At 40.7% G+C, this 13566-nt stretch overlaps 1 protein-coding gene across 7 annotated transcripts in view; it reads right to left on the bottom strand.

Annotated features, from left to right (window-relative positions):
• The window catches only part of LOC132391285 (rho GTPase-activating protein 20-like), a 406086-nt gene that overhangs the window by 318610 nt on the left and 73910 nt on the right, over positions 1–13566 (bottom strand). The window lies entirely within an intron of this gene.

Genomic DNA, 13566 nt, shown 5'->3' with positions numbered 1-13566 from the left:
CTAAGTGACAATTTTCACAAATAACAAGCACTGTTATTAAGCAATACAGCTGCATTTGAGTGTCACGTAATCAAATATTTTTTTCTAAATCGAGAACCATCATCCTGAAAGGGTAAGTCATGTATATTTAAAAGTCTAACATAAGTAAGTCTCTGATGAATGCAAATAATGCACATCAAACATTAAAACATACTGTTTACAACCCTGCTTTTTAATCTTTTCATCAGAGTATCTCTTTGAAATGTTGAAACAGACTGGTTATACTGGTTTTTATCAGTACTGTCATTGCTGCATTAAAATTATATGGTATAACAAAGGTAAGGAGTAACTATACTGACGATAATGGTACACTATAATGGTGTAGATTGTTACAAGGAAGTTATCTCACACTGCTTGAGCTTTACGTCTGCAGAGTGCCTGTAATGGAAAAAATACTTCCAGATAGTTGTGCTGCCTCATGACCCTATTAATGTGGGTAACTTTTCCTATCTGTCAGCATTTCAGAGAAATCAATATCTGGATAAAGTCAACCAAATTGGCAACAGTACAATACCTATGATAAATTATGATCTGGGTGCCATTTTTTGCATTAGAAAACTGCATTAAGTCTCCATTCATACAGAGCAGTTCAAATCCACTTCTAAGATCAAGTCGCAAACCACATAATCATTTTTAAAATATCAGCAACACTTGTTGTTATTAATCTATCTGGAAAAAAAAATCAAAAAATGAATTTGAACATCCGAGTTGCTGCTGTCTGGAAAATGGATGACCTCATCGAACGTGACAGATCCATTTCTTGAGCATAACACAAAATGAACTTTAACAGATTTGCAAGAAGTTCCATCATCTGCGAATTTTTAAACATTTACTTTCTAAACACTTCTGTACATTCTCCAAAGCTCAGAATAGAATCCAGGAACTGATAATCCCATGTATTTTTCATTTCATATTTCCACACTTCAAAAGGCATACTTAGCGGCATGCTTTGGGGAATATCTATCAGCTCCATGCTGTTGAAGGATAATTTCAGCACAACCATTCCCAATGGTAGATTTGTAAAGGAGTGGCAGTACTGAACACTGAAAGGGAGGCTGACAGGCAGTAAGGGAAGTTTCAGAGTGCATCACGCTCCAGAACTGCAATGGAAAATAGTGGGAGTGAACAAACCCCTTAGACTGCAGCCAAAGCCAAGAACATAGCGCTGTGAATGTGTTAATATATGTGCATAATAAAGTTCCCAGTAGGCAATGTGAGGAGCTCACCCGGAACCGGAAGCTACAATGGTGACCAGTTCAGTTCTAACGTAAACCCACACCAAGTTTGTCTTTATTCAGAATAAACATAATCAGAAAATGGTGTGAGGTCCAAGCACAGAGAGCAAATGAATATCATGCATGACTGAGAAAGTAACTATGTGAGTACGGAAGGTGCTACCTGCAAGTGAGGGTGATTACTAGTTACAATGGAAAGAAGGTGGCCAGTGAGGTGAGAGAGCACGTTATTCCCGAAGTTCAGCAGTCACCAGATTCATCAAGAGAGATTCAGGTTTGAGGCCGAGAGGTCCTGTCATGGATAAGGTAAGTATTCCTGCATCTATGCAGTTTACCCACAATCTAAATGATAACTGGAAATGCTTCAAACAGCAATTCAATGTACATTTAGCTGCTAGTAGAGCAGGAAGGACAGATGAAAAATTAAAAGTGTCTATTTTACTTTGGACAACTGTAACAGTTTTCAAACTGATTAGGCAGATTTTACATTGGTCACTCTGATGACAAATTTTGAGGAGTAACTTATCCCAAGTAAAAACATCAAATTTGAGAGATATAAGTTTATTTCCTGTGACCAGAAACAAGGTATTAGCTTTGACAAATACTTAGCTGAGCTTCACACACTGAGTCAGTCTTGTGAATTAGGAGATTTGAGAAACTCTCCAGTTAGAGACAGAATAGTTTGCAGAATTCCAGATAATGGGCTCAGAGAAAGACTGCTCCATGAAAAAAATTTGTTGCTGGAAAAGATTGGACAGGGCAGCAGAGACCACGTGAGCACAAGCTAAGGAGCTACATAGGGCAGACACAACAGTGCATGCTGTGGAAACAGGAGTAGAGCACCAAGTGTTTCCCAAAGCAACAGCAAAGCAAGCAGGAAGGCTCAAGCAGTGAATATATCAAATGTGGAGGAATCACATTCCAAGACATGTCTTGCTTATGGAAAGCGCTGCAATAATTGTGGGAAGAAGAATCATTTTGCAAAGTGCTGCAAAGCTGGGGCTACCAAGAGAAATGTCCACATGGGTGTTGAAGAAATGGAGGAAGCATTTGTGGATTCTCTACAGACTGCTGGTAAAACAGAATGGATTGTGCCAGTGACTGTGGATGAGACAGTAATTCCATTCAAGCTTGACACCAAAGCCCAGGCGAATCTGTTATCCATGGACGATTACAAGACTCTCACAGTAAAGAGTAAGGTTTACCCAGTAAAGTTAAAAGTGTTTGGCTACACTGGAGAGAACGTTCCAGTAAAAGGGGGCTGTGTAGTGACCTTCAAGCACAAGGGGTAGTAGCTAATGGCACAGTAACTGATGGTGGAAAACAGGGTACAGCCAGTCTGAGAGCATGTGAAAATCTCAACCTGGTGAAAGGAGTTTTTGTAGTAGCTTCACAGACCAAAGATGGCCATACACCACTCATGGAAGACTATGCAACTGTCGTTGAGGGCTCAAATGCTTAACTGGTGTACACAAAATTCATGAAGATCAGGCAGTATCTCCTGTTGTCCATGCATGCAGTAAAGTTCCATTTCCATTTGGATAAACTTAAACAAAAACTAGCATGCATGGAATGGATGAATGTCATACAGAAAACTGAAGAAGCAGCAGATTGCTCACTGGTCAATGTGCACAAGAAAATTGGAACATTTCAGATACATCTAGACCCAAGAGATCCCAACACAGCCATCCAGAGAGCATTTTTTAATTGCCAATGTGGGAGAAAAACATGTCCCGGTTTGCAGGTGCCAAGTGGTTTAGCAAGCTCGATGCATCATCTGGGTTTTGGCAAGCTCAAGACTGTGTACTTGAAATAGACCATAGGGAAAATATCACTCTCTTCAACTACATATGGGATTCTGTCCAGGATGCTACCATAAAACCATCCACATGATTTTTGAGGGCATACCTTGTGTCAAGACCATGATAGCTGACATCATCGACTGGGGGTCCACCAACTATGCACAAATAGAGAAAGAGCTTTTCACCAGCGCATTTGTGTATGAAAGGTTCCATCAGTACATCTACGGACAAGCTTTTGAATTGGAGACAAACCATAAACCACTGGCCTCAATTATGTCCAAACCACTGAATAAATGGTCCATGAAGATACAGCACATGCTGAAAAGGCTGCAGAAATATGATCTACACACCAAGAAAATATACGTTTGCTACTGATATGTTGTCGAGCAGTCAACAAGAAAGAAAAGTGACCAAGAGACTAATGCTGATTATAGGCCTACATTAACGTGATTGTCCCCTCCCTTCCAGTATCCCCTGATAGAGAAGATTATGAAAGCAGCAGGGACAGATGAAATAATGAAAGACCTCAAAAATACAATATTTAAAGGATGCCTAGCAGCTAAGAATGACTGTCCAATGTGTACTTGGGATTACTGGGCATGCAGAGCTGAAACGTCAGCAATAGAAGATATAGTCTTCAAAAGGAACAGGTTTGTGATTCCAGTAAACACAAAGTACACTGCAGATGCTGTGGTCAAACCAAGACGTACAAAAAAGCTGGATGAACTCAGCAGGTCGGGCAGCATCCATTGACTGCTTCTTTCAACAGATGCTGTCCGACCTGCTGAGTTCATCCAGCTTTTCGTACGTTGTGATTCCAGTGTCGCTATGCAAGGAAATGCTCCAGAAGATACACGAAGGGGATCCTGGTGAGGAAAAATGTAAACAAAGACCTTATGTACTGGCCAAGAATGAACCTAGACATCAGCCTACACATCACTGCTTCATGTGAAATATGCCTTACCTACATACCAAAGCAGCAAGCAGAACCACTTACACCACGCCCTGTACCAGACAGACTGGAATTCAAAGTTGGAGTGGATCTTTTTGATTGCCATGGGAAAAGTCATATTGCTGTAACAGACTACTTCCCCAATTAACCAGAGGTTGCAACACTGCAATCAACATCCAGCAAAGTGGTCATCACCTTCCTGAAATCTGTGATTGCAAGGCATGGACTTCCATGTGAAGTGGTATCAGACAATAGTCTACAATACTCAAGCTGTGAATTTGAGTCCTTTGCCAATGATTGGAGGGTTTCTACATCAAGCCCATATCAACCAAAATCTAATGGCTTAGCAAAAAGTTCAGTCAAGGTAGTGGAGGGCCTCATGAAGAAAGTGACAGATGGACGAGAGGATTTCCACAAAATTTTAATGATTTACAGAAGTGTGCCACTCCAGAATGGCCCTTCACCAGCTCAAGTGCTGATGGGTTGACGCACACACACTAATCATCCAATGCACGAAAACCTGTTGACACCTAAAGGAGCATAGAAGGTCAAACTGGCTAAAATGAAAGGGAAACAAAAACAGGAACAGTATCACAACAAGACTGCAGAAAGCCCACCAGTCCTGAAACCTGGAGATTCAGTATGAATCCGAGATCACAATTCAGGCACATGGTCCATGCAAGGATATGTGCAAGAAGTAGTAGCACCACATTCCTACCAGATACAGATGGAGCAAGGGACACCTCTGAGAAGGAACTGCATGAATCTATGACCACAAGCTCCATCCCATAGCTGTGATATGTCATCTGTCAGTACACCAAAGGGGCCAGCAGATGTGAAAAAAGAATGTGTTGATCGGAGTTCTCAGAGAGACACAAATATTAACACATCAAATGCAAGCAATACATCTATGGAACCAAATAGCAAACAAAAAGGACCATTAAACCACCTCAGAGACTGATTGAAAGTGGTTAAGTGGATAAGGGACAGTGGTTGCTCTTTACAATTGAAGTTGAAATAGAACCATAGAACATTACAGCACAGAAACAGGCCTTTTGGCCCTTCTTGGCTGTGCTGAACCATTTTTTTGCCTAGTCCCACTGACCTACACCTGGACCATATCCCTCCATACACCTCTCATCCATGTACTTGTCCAAGTTTTTCTTAAACATTAAAAGTAGGCCCGCATATACCACTTCATCTGGCAGCTCATTCCACACTCCCACCACATGCTGTGTGAAGAAGCCCCCTACCCAATGTTTCCTTTAAACTTTTCCCCCTTCACCCTTAACCCATGTCCTCTGGTTTTTTTTTTCTCCCCTAGCCTCAGTAGAAAAAGTCTGCTTGCATTCACTCTATCTATACCAATCATAATTTTATATACCTCTATCAAATCTCCCCTCATTCTTCTACGCTCCTGGGAATAAAGTCCTAACCTATTCAACCTTCCTCTGTAACTCAGTTTCTCAAGTCCTGGCAACATCCTTCTAAACCTTCTCTGCACTCTTTCAACCTATTATCCTTCCTGTAATTTGGTGACCAAAACTGCACACAATACTCCAAATTCGGCCTCACCAATGCCTTATACAACCTCACCATAACATTCCAACTCTTATACTCAATACTTTGATTTATAAAGGCCAATGTACCAAAAGCTCTCTTTACAACCCTATCTACCTGTGACGCCACTTTTAGGGAATTTTGTATCTGTATTCCCAGATCCCTCTGTTCTACTGCACTCCTCAGTGCCCTACCATTTACCTTGTATGTTCTACCTTGGTTTGTCCTTCCAAAGTGCAATACCTCACACTTGTCTATATTAAACTCCATCTGCCATTTTTCAGCCCATTTTTCCAGCTGGTCCAAATCCTTCTGCGAGCTTTGAAAATCTTCCTCACTGTCCGCTACACCTCCAATCTTTGTATCATCAGCATATTTGCTGATCCAATTTACCACATTATCATGCAGATCATTGATATAGATGACAAATAACAATGGACCCAGCACTGGTCCCTGTGGCACACCACTAGTTACAGTCCTCCACTCAGAGAAGCAATCCTCCACTACCACTCTCTAGCTTCTCCCATTGAGCCAATGTCGAATCCAATTTACGACCTCTCCATGTATACCTAGCAACTGAATCTTCCTAACTAACCTCCCATGTGGGACCTTGTCAAAGGCCTTACTGAAGTCCATGTAGACAACATCCACTGCCTTCCTTTCATCCACTTTCCTGGTAACCTCCCTGAAAAACTCTAATAGATTTTGAATAAAAGAGAAGAGACTTGTTATGGAATGTAGATATCTTTGTCGGAAAGGATTATTGTTCCTTGCAGGTTTATGAGGACATAGTATTGTGTTTGTTTTTCTTTAAAGGGAGAAGATGTGTTATTATGTGTACATAATAAAGAACTTCAGTTCCCAGAGGGCAATGCAAGTGGTTCATCTGGAACTGGAAGCTACGATGGTGATCTAGTTGCGTGCACACAGGATTGAGCAGCAGTTCAGTAATAAAAAGTTCTAAATAAGCCCACACCAAGTTTGTCTTTATTAAGATCAAATTTAACAGTAGATGGCTCACCTGCTCAAGGAGAAAGGAGCAAGAGTCCATGGCTAAGAGTTTTAGGAGACTCAACATTGAGAGAAATAGACAGGAACTCAGTAGCCTTGGACTTAAATACAGCATGTTGTGCTGCTTCCCAGGAGCCAAAGTCAGACGTGTCATGGATGTTTGCAGGGAACTTAAAGGGGAAGAATAAATAGTCAGAGGTCGTGGTTCACATTGGTACTAAGAGGTGAGATCTTATTGCCAGGATTTTCCAAAGGTCCTTTGTTCTACCATAGCCTCCAGTGTGTCCAGTTTGACTCCTATAACAGAACCGGCCTTTCTAATCAGTTCATTGAGCCTGTGATAGGGTAATATCAGTGCCTATGATGTTATAAACTGAAGTGAGAGTGGGGAATAAGCTGTAAACAACTCAGCAGGCCAGGCAGCATCTATGGAAAAGAGTAAACAATCAACATTTTGGGCCGAGACCCTTCATCAGGTCCTGATGAATAAATCCATAGATGCTGCCTGGCCTGCTGAGTTCCTCCAGCATTTTGTGTGTGTTGCTTTGGATTTCCAGCATCTGCTGATTTTCTCTTGTTTCTGATGTGGATGTGGTTAATGAGTTGCGCAGTGCAGAGCATGGCCTGTGACGGAGATATCCCAGTGGTGTGCTGGATGATCAGGACACCAATGGATAAGATTACTCATTTGGCTAGAGGAACAGCAGAGTGTGTCACAACCACAGATTCAGCAGTGCAGCAGATTTGGCAATTGTGCTCGTGAATGTGCACATGTCAGCTATTTATTATTTCATTGTGATAGTATTTAACTCCATTCATTCCGTTGTAGTGTTTGTCAAGATTTCAACCCAGGACACAGCAACACTTTACTGCCTGCATTCTGCCTTGCCTGAGAAACTGGACTGTTGAGTCAAATGACTCTGAAGACTAGCAGTATTTATTTTATTCTTAATTGATCTTTTCAGCCACAGTGTAGGCTTTGTTTTCCATTTGAGAGTTTTAGCTAACAGCCCTGTTTGGCCTAGCATTTATTGTTTACTTTCCCTTTAACACTGCATTGAAGTCTGTGATCTATTGACCTGCTTCAATGTCTCTCACTCTGCACTTGGGCCATATCTGAACCAGATGACAGAGTGAGGCTAATGGAGTAGCTGATGATTGAAGCATTACATAACTTTACTTTATTGTCACCAAACGATTGATACTAGAGCGTAAAATCATCACAGCGGTACTTGATTCTGCGCTTTGCACTCCCTGAAGTACAAATCGAAGTAAATATAATAAAAAATTTAAATTATAAATCATAATTAGAAAATAGAAAAGGGGAAGTAAGGTAGCGCAAGTCAGGTCCGGATATTTGGATATTACCATTGTATTTTAAGATGATACTAAAGTAAAGATAGTTTTGAGAGAGAAGACACAAAATAATGAAGGTCCTTTCTAAGTATAATCTATCCACAGCTTTATGTCATTTTGATAATACAACATTCGTGTGGAGTAAGTAAAATTGAAGGTAGTTCTATTATCCGAAAAGCCAAAAAATTTAGGCTGACAGTTCAGTGCAGTATTGAAGGACTGTTTTGGATATTCTGTACTGCTTAGCGCTGAGGCTAAAAGGTTCCATTTCAGTCTTATCCGACCACAAGACCTTCTTCCACATCCTTACGGTATCTTCTAACTGACATTTTGCGAAGTCTTTATGGGCAAGGAGATACGTTTTTTTAGTGGAGGTAGCATCAGGCTGGGGAGATGCTTTTTAGCAGCAGGAACTGGAAACATGGTCAGGATTGATTAGAAGATGAATGCTGCTAAATACAGAGAGATCAATCCTGGATAAAAGCCTGCTAGACTCAGCCAGAAAGTTTAAACTGGGGAGGAAGTTTCTCTTTCAGGAAGACAATGACCCAAAGGGCAGTGGCAGAGAACCATGAAGTGGTATCAAATGAAGAAAATCGATTCCTTGAGTGGCCCAGTCAGAATCTTGACCTTAAACCAATCAAACTTCTCTGGCAAGACTTCAAGATTGCTGTCCACTGCCGCTCCTCAACTAACCTGGCACAGCTAGAGCAAATTTGCAAGAAGGAATAGGCGAATCTTGCTCCATCACATTGTGCAAAGCCAATAGAGATTTATTCAGAAAGACTACTGACTGTAATAGCTGTGAGAAGTGGTTCAACTAAGTACTGTGCAAAAGGGGATAAATACTTTAGAACTACTAACATTTCAGTTTTGAATTTTTAATTTTTCATGCTTTACCATTTTCCCAGTTTTTAGGGCTCTGCCTTGAAAAAAAAAGAAGCACATGGTTCACAAGTAAAAATTCCTAGTTAAATTGATCAAAATCCCTGGGGGTGAATACTTTTTCAAGGCACTATAGTATGGTCTAACCGGACACAAATGAAAGATTGTCATTGCACCTTGGTGCATGTGTAAATAACACACTAATTACCAAATACCAATGCCTTACATAAAAGCAAGGAATGCTGGAATTACTAAACAGATCAAGCAGTATCTGTGGATACAGAAAGAGAAACTTGCAGTTCTGATGAAAGATCATTGATTTGTTTCTCTTCCTTCACAGATGCTGCCTGACTTGCTGAGTATTTCCAGCAGTTTCTATTTTATTTCATTAAAAAGCAATTTTCTGCTTTTTAATGGAAAACCTTAATACTGATTCAAGCAGGCATCAGAAACTTGGGACACAAGAGAGAAATGCAACACACATACAAACTTCTGGAACAAATCAGCAAGCCAGGCAGCATCTATGGTTAGAAATGATCAGTTGATATTTTTGGCCAAGATCCTTCATCAGGACTTTATGCTTTTACAATATGCTTTATTACAATACACACTTATACCACATGCTTAACATTGTATATTTAACGAAGGGTAGTGAGGGTATAAGTGACGATGATGATTGAAAGTTCTCTTTGCTGTAAGCATTCAATTCTGCAAGCAGGATTAAAGAGAACCCCAAGGCATTCTACAAGTATGTAAAGAGCAAGAGAATTAGAAGTGAGAGAATAGGACAGTGGAAAAGTGTGTATGGAACCGGAGGAGATAGCAAGGTACTTAATGAATACTTTGCTTTAGTATTCACTACAGAAAAGGATCTTGGTGATTGTAGGGATGACTTATAGTGGACTGAAAAGCTTGAGCATATGGCCATTAAGAAAGAGGATGTGCTGGAGCTTTTGGAAAGCATCAAGTTGGATAACTTGATCCTGAGAGGCAGAAGTTATGAATGTTTGGAGAGACATAATCTGATTAGGAATAGTCAGCATGGCTTTATCAAAGGCAGGTCGTGCCTTACGAGCCTGATTGAATTTTTTGAGGATGTGACTGAACACGTTTATGAAGGTAGAGCAGTAGACAGACAGACATACTTTATTGATCCCAAGGGAAATTGGGTATATATGTAGTGTATATGGATTTCAGCAAGGCATTTAATAAGGTAGCCCATGCAAGGCTTATTGAGAAAGAAAGGAGGCACGGGATCCAAGGGGACGTTGCTTTGTGGATCCAGAATTGGCTTGCCCACTGAAAGCAAAGAGTGGTTGTAGATGGGTCATATTCTGCATGGAGGTCAGTGACCAGTGGTGTGCCTCAGGGATCTGTTCTGGGACCCTTACTCATCGTGAACTTTATAAATGACCTGGATAAAGAAGTGGAGGGTTGGGTTAGTAAATTTGCTGATGACACAAAGGGTGGGGGTGTTGTGGATAGTGTGGAAGGCTGTCAGAGGTTACAGAGGGACATTGATAGGATGTAAAACTGGGCTGAGAAGCGGCAGATGGAGTTCAACCCAGATAAGTGTGAGGTGGTTCATTTTGGTAGGTCAAATATGATGGCAGAATATAGTGTTAATGGTAAGACACTTGGCAATGTGGAGGATCAGAGGGTTCTTGGGGTCTGAGTCCATAGGACACTCAAAGCTGCTGAGCAGATTGACTCTGTGTGTTAAGAAAGCATGCAGTGCATTGGCCTTCATCAACTGTTGGATTGAGTTCAAGAGCTGAGAGGTAATGTTACAGCTATATAGAACTCTAGTCAGACCCCACTTTGAATACTGTGCTCAGTTCTGGTCACCTCACTACAGGAGGGATGTGGAAACCATAGAAAGGGTGCAGAGGAGATTTACAAAGACGTTGCCTGGATTGGGGAGCATGCCTTATGAGAATAGATTGAGTGAACTTGGCCTTTTCTTCTTGGAGCAATGGAGGAAGAGAGGTGACCTGATAGAGGTGTATAAGATGATTAGAGGTATTGATCATGCATATAGTCAGAGGCTTTTTCCTAGGGCGGAAATAGTTGCCACAAGAGGACACAGGTTTAAGGTGCTAGGGAGTAGGTACAGAGGAGATGTCAGGGGTAAGTTTTTTACACAGAGTGTGTGGAATGGGCTGCTGGCGACAGTGGTGGAGGTGGAAACAATAGGGTCTTTTAAGAGACTCCTGGACAGGTACATGGAGCTTAGAAAAATACAGAGCTATAGGTAAGCCTAGGTGATTTCTAAAGTAAGTACATGTTCAGCACAGCATTTTGGGCTGAAGGGCCTGTATGGTGCTGTAGGTTTTCTGTGTTTCTATGTTTCTAATTCACTGCACTTCTGTTACCATATTTTAAGCAAAATGCCTCAGAAATTCATATATGGATATTCTGACTCTTTTTCCGCACTGGAACAATTACGTCTGCTCACCCCTTCCCAGATCAATCTTATCTCCACCACTACCCTCATTCTTCCTGCCCTTCAGGAGTGCTGTCAGTTCAGGACTATTCAGGACATTTACAATGTGTAAAAAGGGCCCAAAGGATCATTGGGGACCCGAGTCATCCCAACTACAAACTGTTCCAACTGCTACCATCTCAGGAAAGGTACCGCAGCATAAAAGCCAGGACCAACAGGCTCTGGGACAGCTTCTTCCACCAGGTCTGCTACTGCTTATCTCATGCTGACACAACTGTATTTCTATGTTATATTGACTATCCTGTTGTACATATTATTTATTATAAATTACTACAGATTGCACATTACACATTTAGAAGGAGATGTAACATAATGATCTTTACTCTTCATGTGCATGAAGGATTTAAGTAATAAAGTCAGTTCAATTCCAGACATGTCAACACTATAGAACCACAGTCTTTCACTTATGAACACATCTACACCACAGAAATAAATAAAGGCAGCTTAAGTTCAAGCAAATACACCATGTATTTTTTTAGCCACTATGGGGAGATACACCTACACTACAACTTATTTTCGATTGCCTTTAAATCTGGATAATTTACCACGAGTTGCAGTCATGGTTTACGATCCAAAGAAACTTCAGAAGATGGTATTTTATTTTTCTGGGTATTTAAAACTGACTTTCAGTGAGGTTCATTTCCTGCTTGGCAGAAAGGTACTGCTGAATTTTCCACAATCCATTAATTGTCAGGAATTTACAAGCAAATTCCTGGTTTCAGAGATATAATGTTTCTCATCTGATCACAGGTACTGATGATTTGAAAAGCTCTTCTTCGGGGGAGAACATTCCCCGACCGGTTTCTTTATTCCCATTAAAATTAAGATTTTTGGAATAACTTCTCTATTTTGATGAATGACCTTAGTATCCCAACATAATGCTCACAGTACATGCATATGACTATGAAAGAAATGGTATTGGAAACACATCCAATGGTCTATATGGAAGAGAATACAGAGTTTGCCAATTTTGCACTAGAGCTCCCATTTCAGGCATCAAGACTCCAGCTAACATAACTGAATAACAGGAGGCAGCAGGAAGGACAAACCATCTACATGATGTAAAGGAACCATGGGACAATTATGAGTCAGATTTTACAGGAAAACAGCTGCGGCTCTGATCATAATTGCTGGGGTATCTGTGATTCCTACATATGTGCACACAAATGCAGAAGTCCTGAACTTGCTGCCCACTTTCGTTGCAATTTCCCATCTGCAATTTGATGCTGGTCTCATGAAGAACAGCAGTAGGTCATAAAGTTACTTCTTTTCCTCAACACTTAGGCTTGGCTAATCTATTCAAATTACCAATAGCAACTTCAAGATTCAATGAAAGGAAACACTTTTTAGATGCTTTTAATTGAGAATAAGTGATCGTGTATTTCCAAATATTTAATGATATTGCAAACTTTTTCATTGTGTTTTAATAGTCGTGACATGTTTTGAATGCCTCTTGATGTTAAAAGTACTCGGAAAGACATCAGATGTTAAATCACAGTGGAATCCACAAGCATGTACCTGGCACTGACCACTATTTCTGCAGTGCAAAGGCTTAGTTCCAAGGTTCCTGCTGCACAGAACTCCTTAATAAATTAATGCCAGATTTCTTCATTCTTTTTGCTAGAAAAAGATACTTTCTTATGGGTCTATCTAGGCACAACAAATTTTACCCTTCAACCTGCTTCTGTCTACAGCTTGCTCCTACAAAATCCTCATTTGAATCGTCTGTATTAAGGTCATTTTGCTCTCTATCAAGCTATCTTTTACCTATCCAAGGACAGACCATTTACTCTTGGTGTCTCATCACAAGCACCCTCTCCTAAATATCTTAGTGGATCTCTGTGAATACCAAACCAATTATCTTTACGATTGTGCTCTTCCTATGTATTGGTTGTGAAGGAAGAACCTTCCTTCCTAATTATGTCTGCGTATATCTTCAATGGTTTCACCACCCTCTGGCTATTCCTTTATTAATGGGCATCTCATGAAAAAAGTTGCCCAACAGCAACTTTTTTCATGAGTAAGGGCCTGCAGATGTACCTAGTTAGACCTTGTTGCGTAGTTAAACTCCCATCATTTCTTCCAACTTTGCAAGGAAAGTTAGAAGAGAAAATGGAGCTTAATTGGGCAGCAGGGAATGCCAGTGGGTGGTGTGCAGTCTGTATGTGTATATTTGAGTTGAAAGAATGCTGACAGCACTGTATGTAGTAGAGCAGATGA

This window comes from Hypanus sabinus, chromosome 3 (assembly GCF_030144855.1).
Source record: "Hypanus sabinus isolate sHypSab1 chromosome 3, sHypSab1.hap1, whole genome shotgun sequence".
Classification (NCBI taxonomy): Eukaryota; Metazoa; Chordata; class Chondrichthyes; order Myliobatiformes; family Dasyatidae; genus Hypanus; species Hypanus sabinus.
Note: the sequence above shows the minus strand (reverse complement) of the source record. Positions and strands in the feature narration are given on the sequence as shown.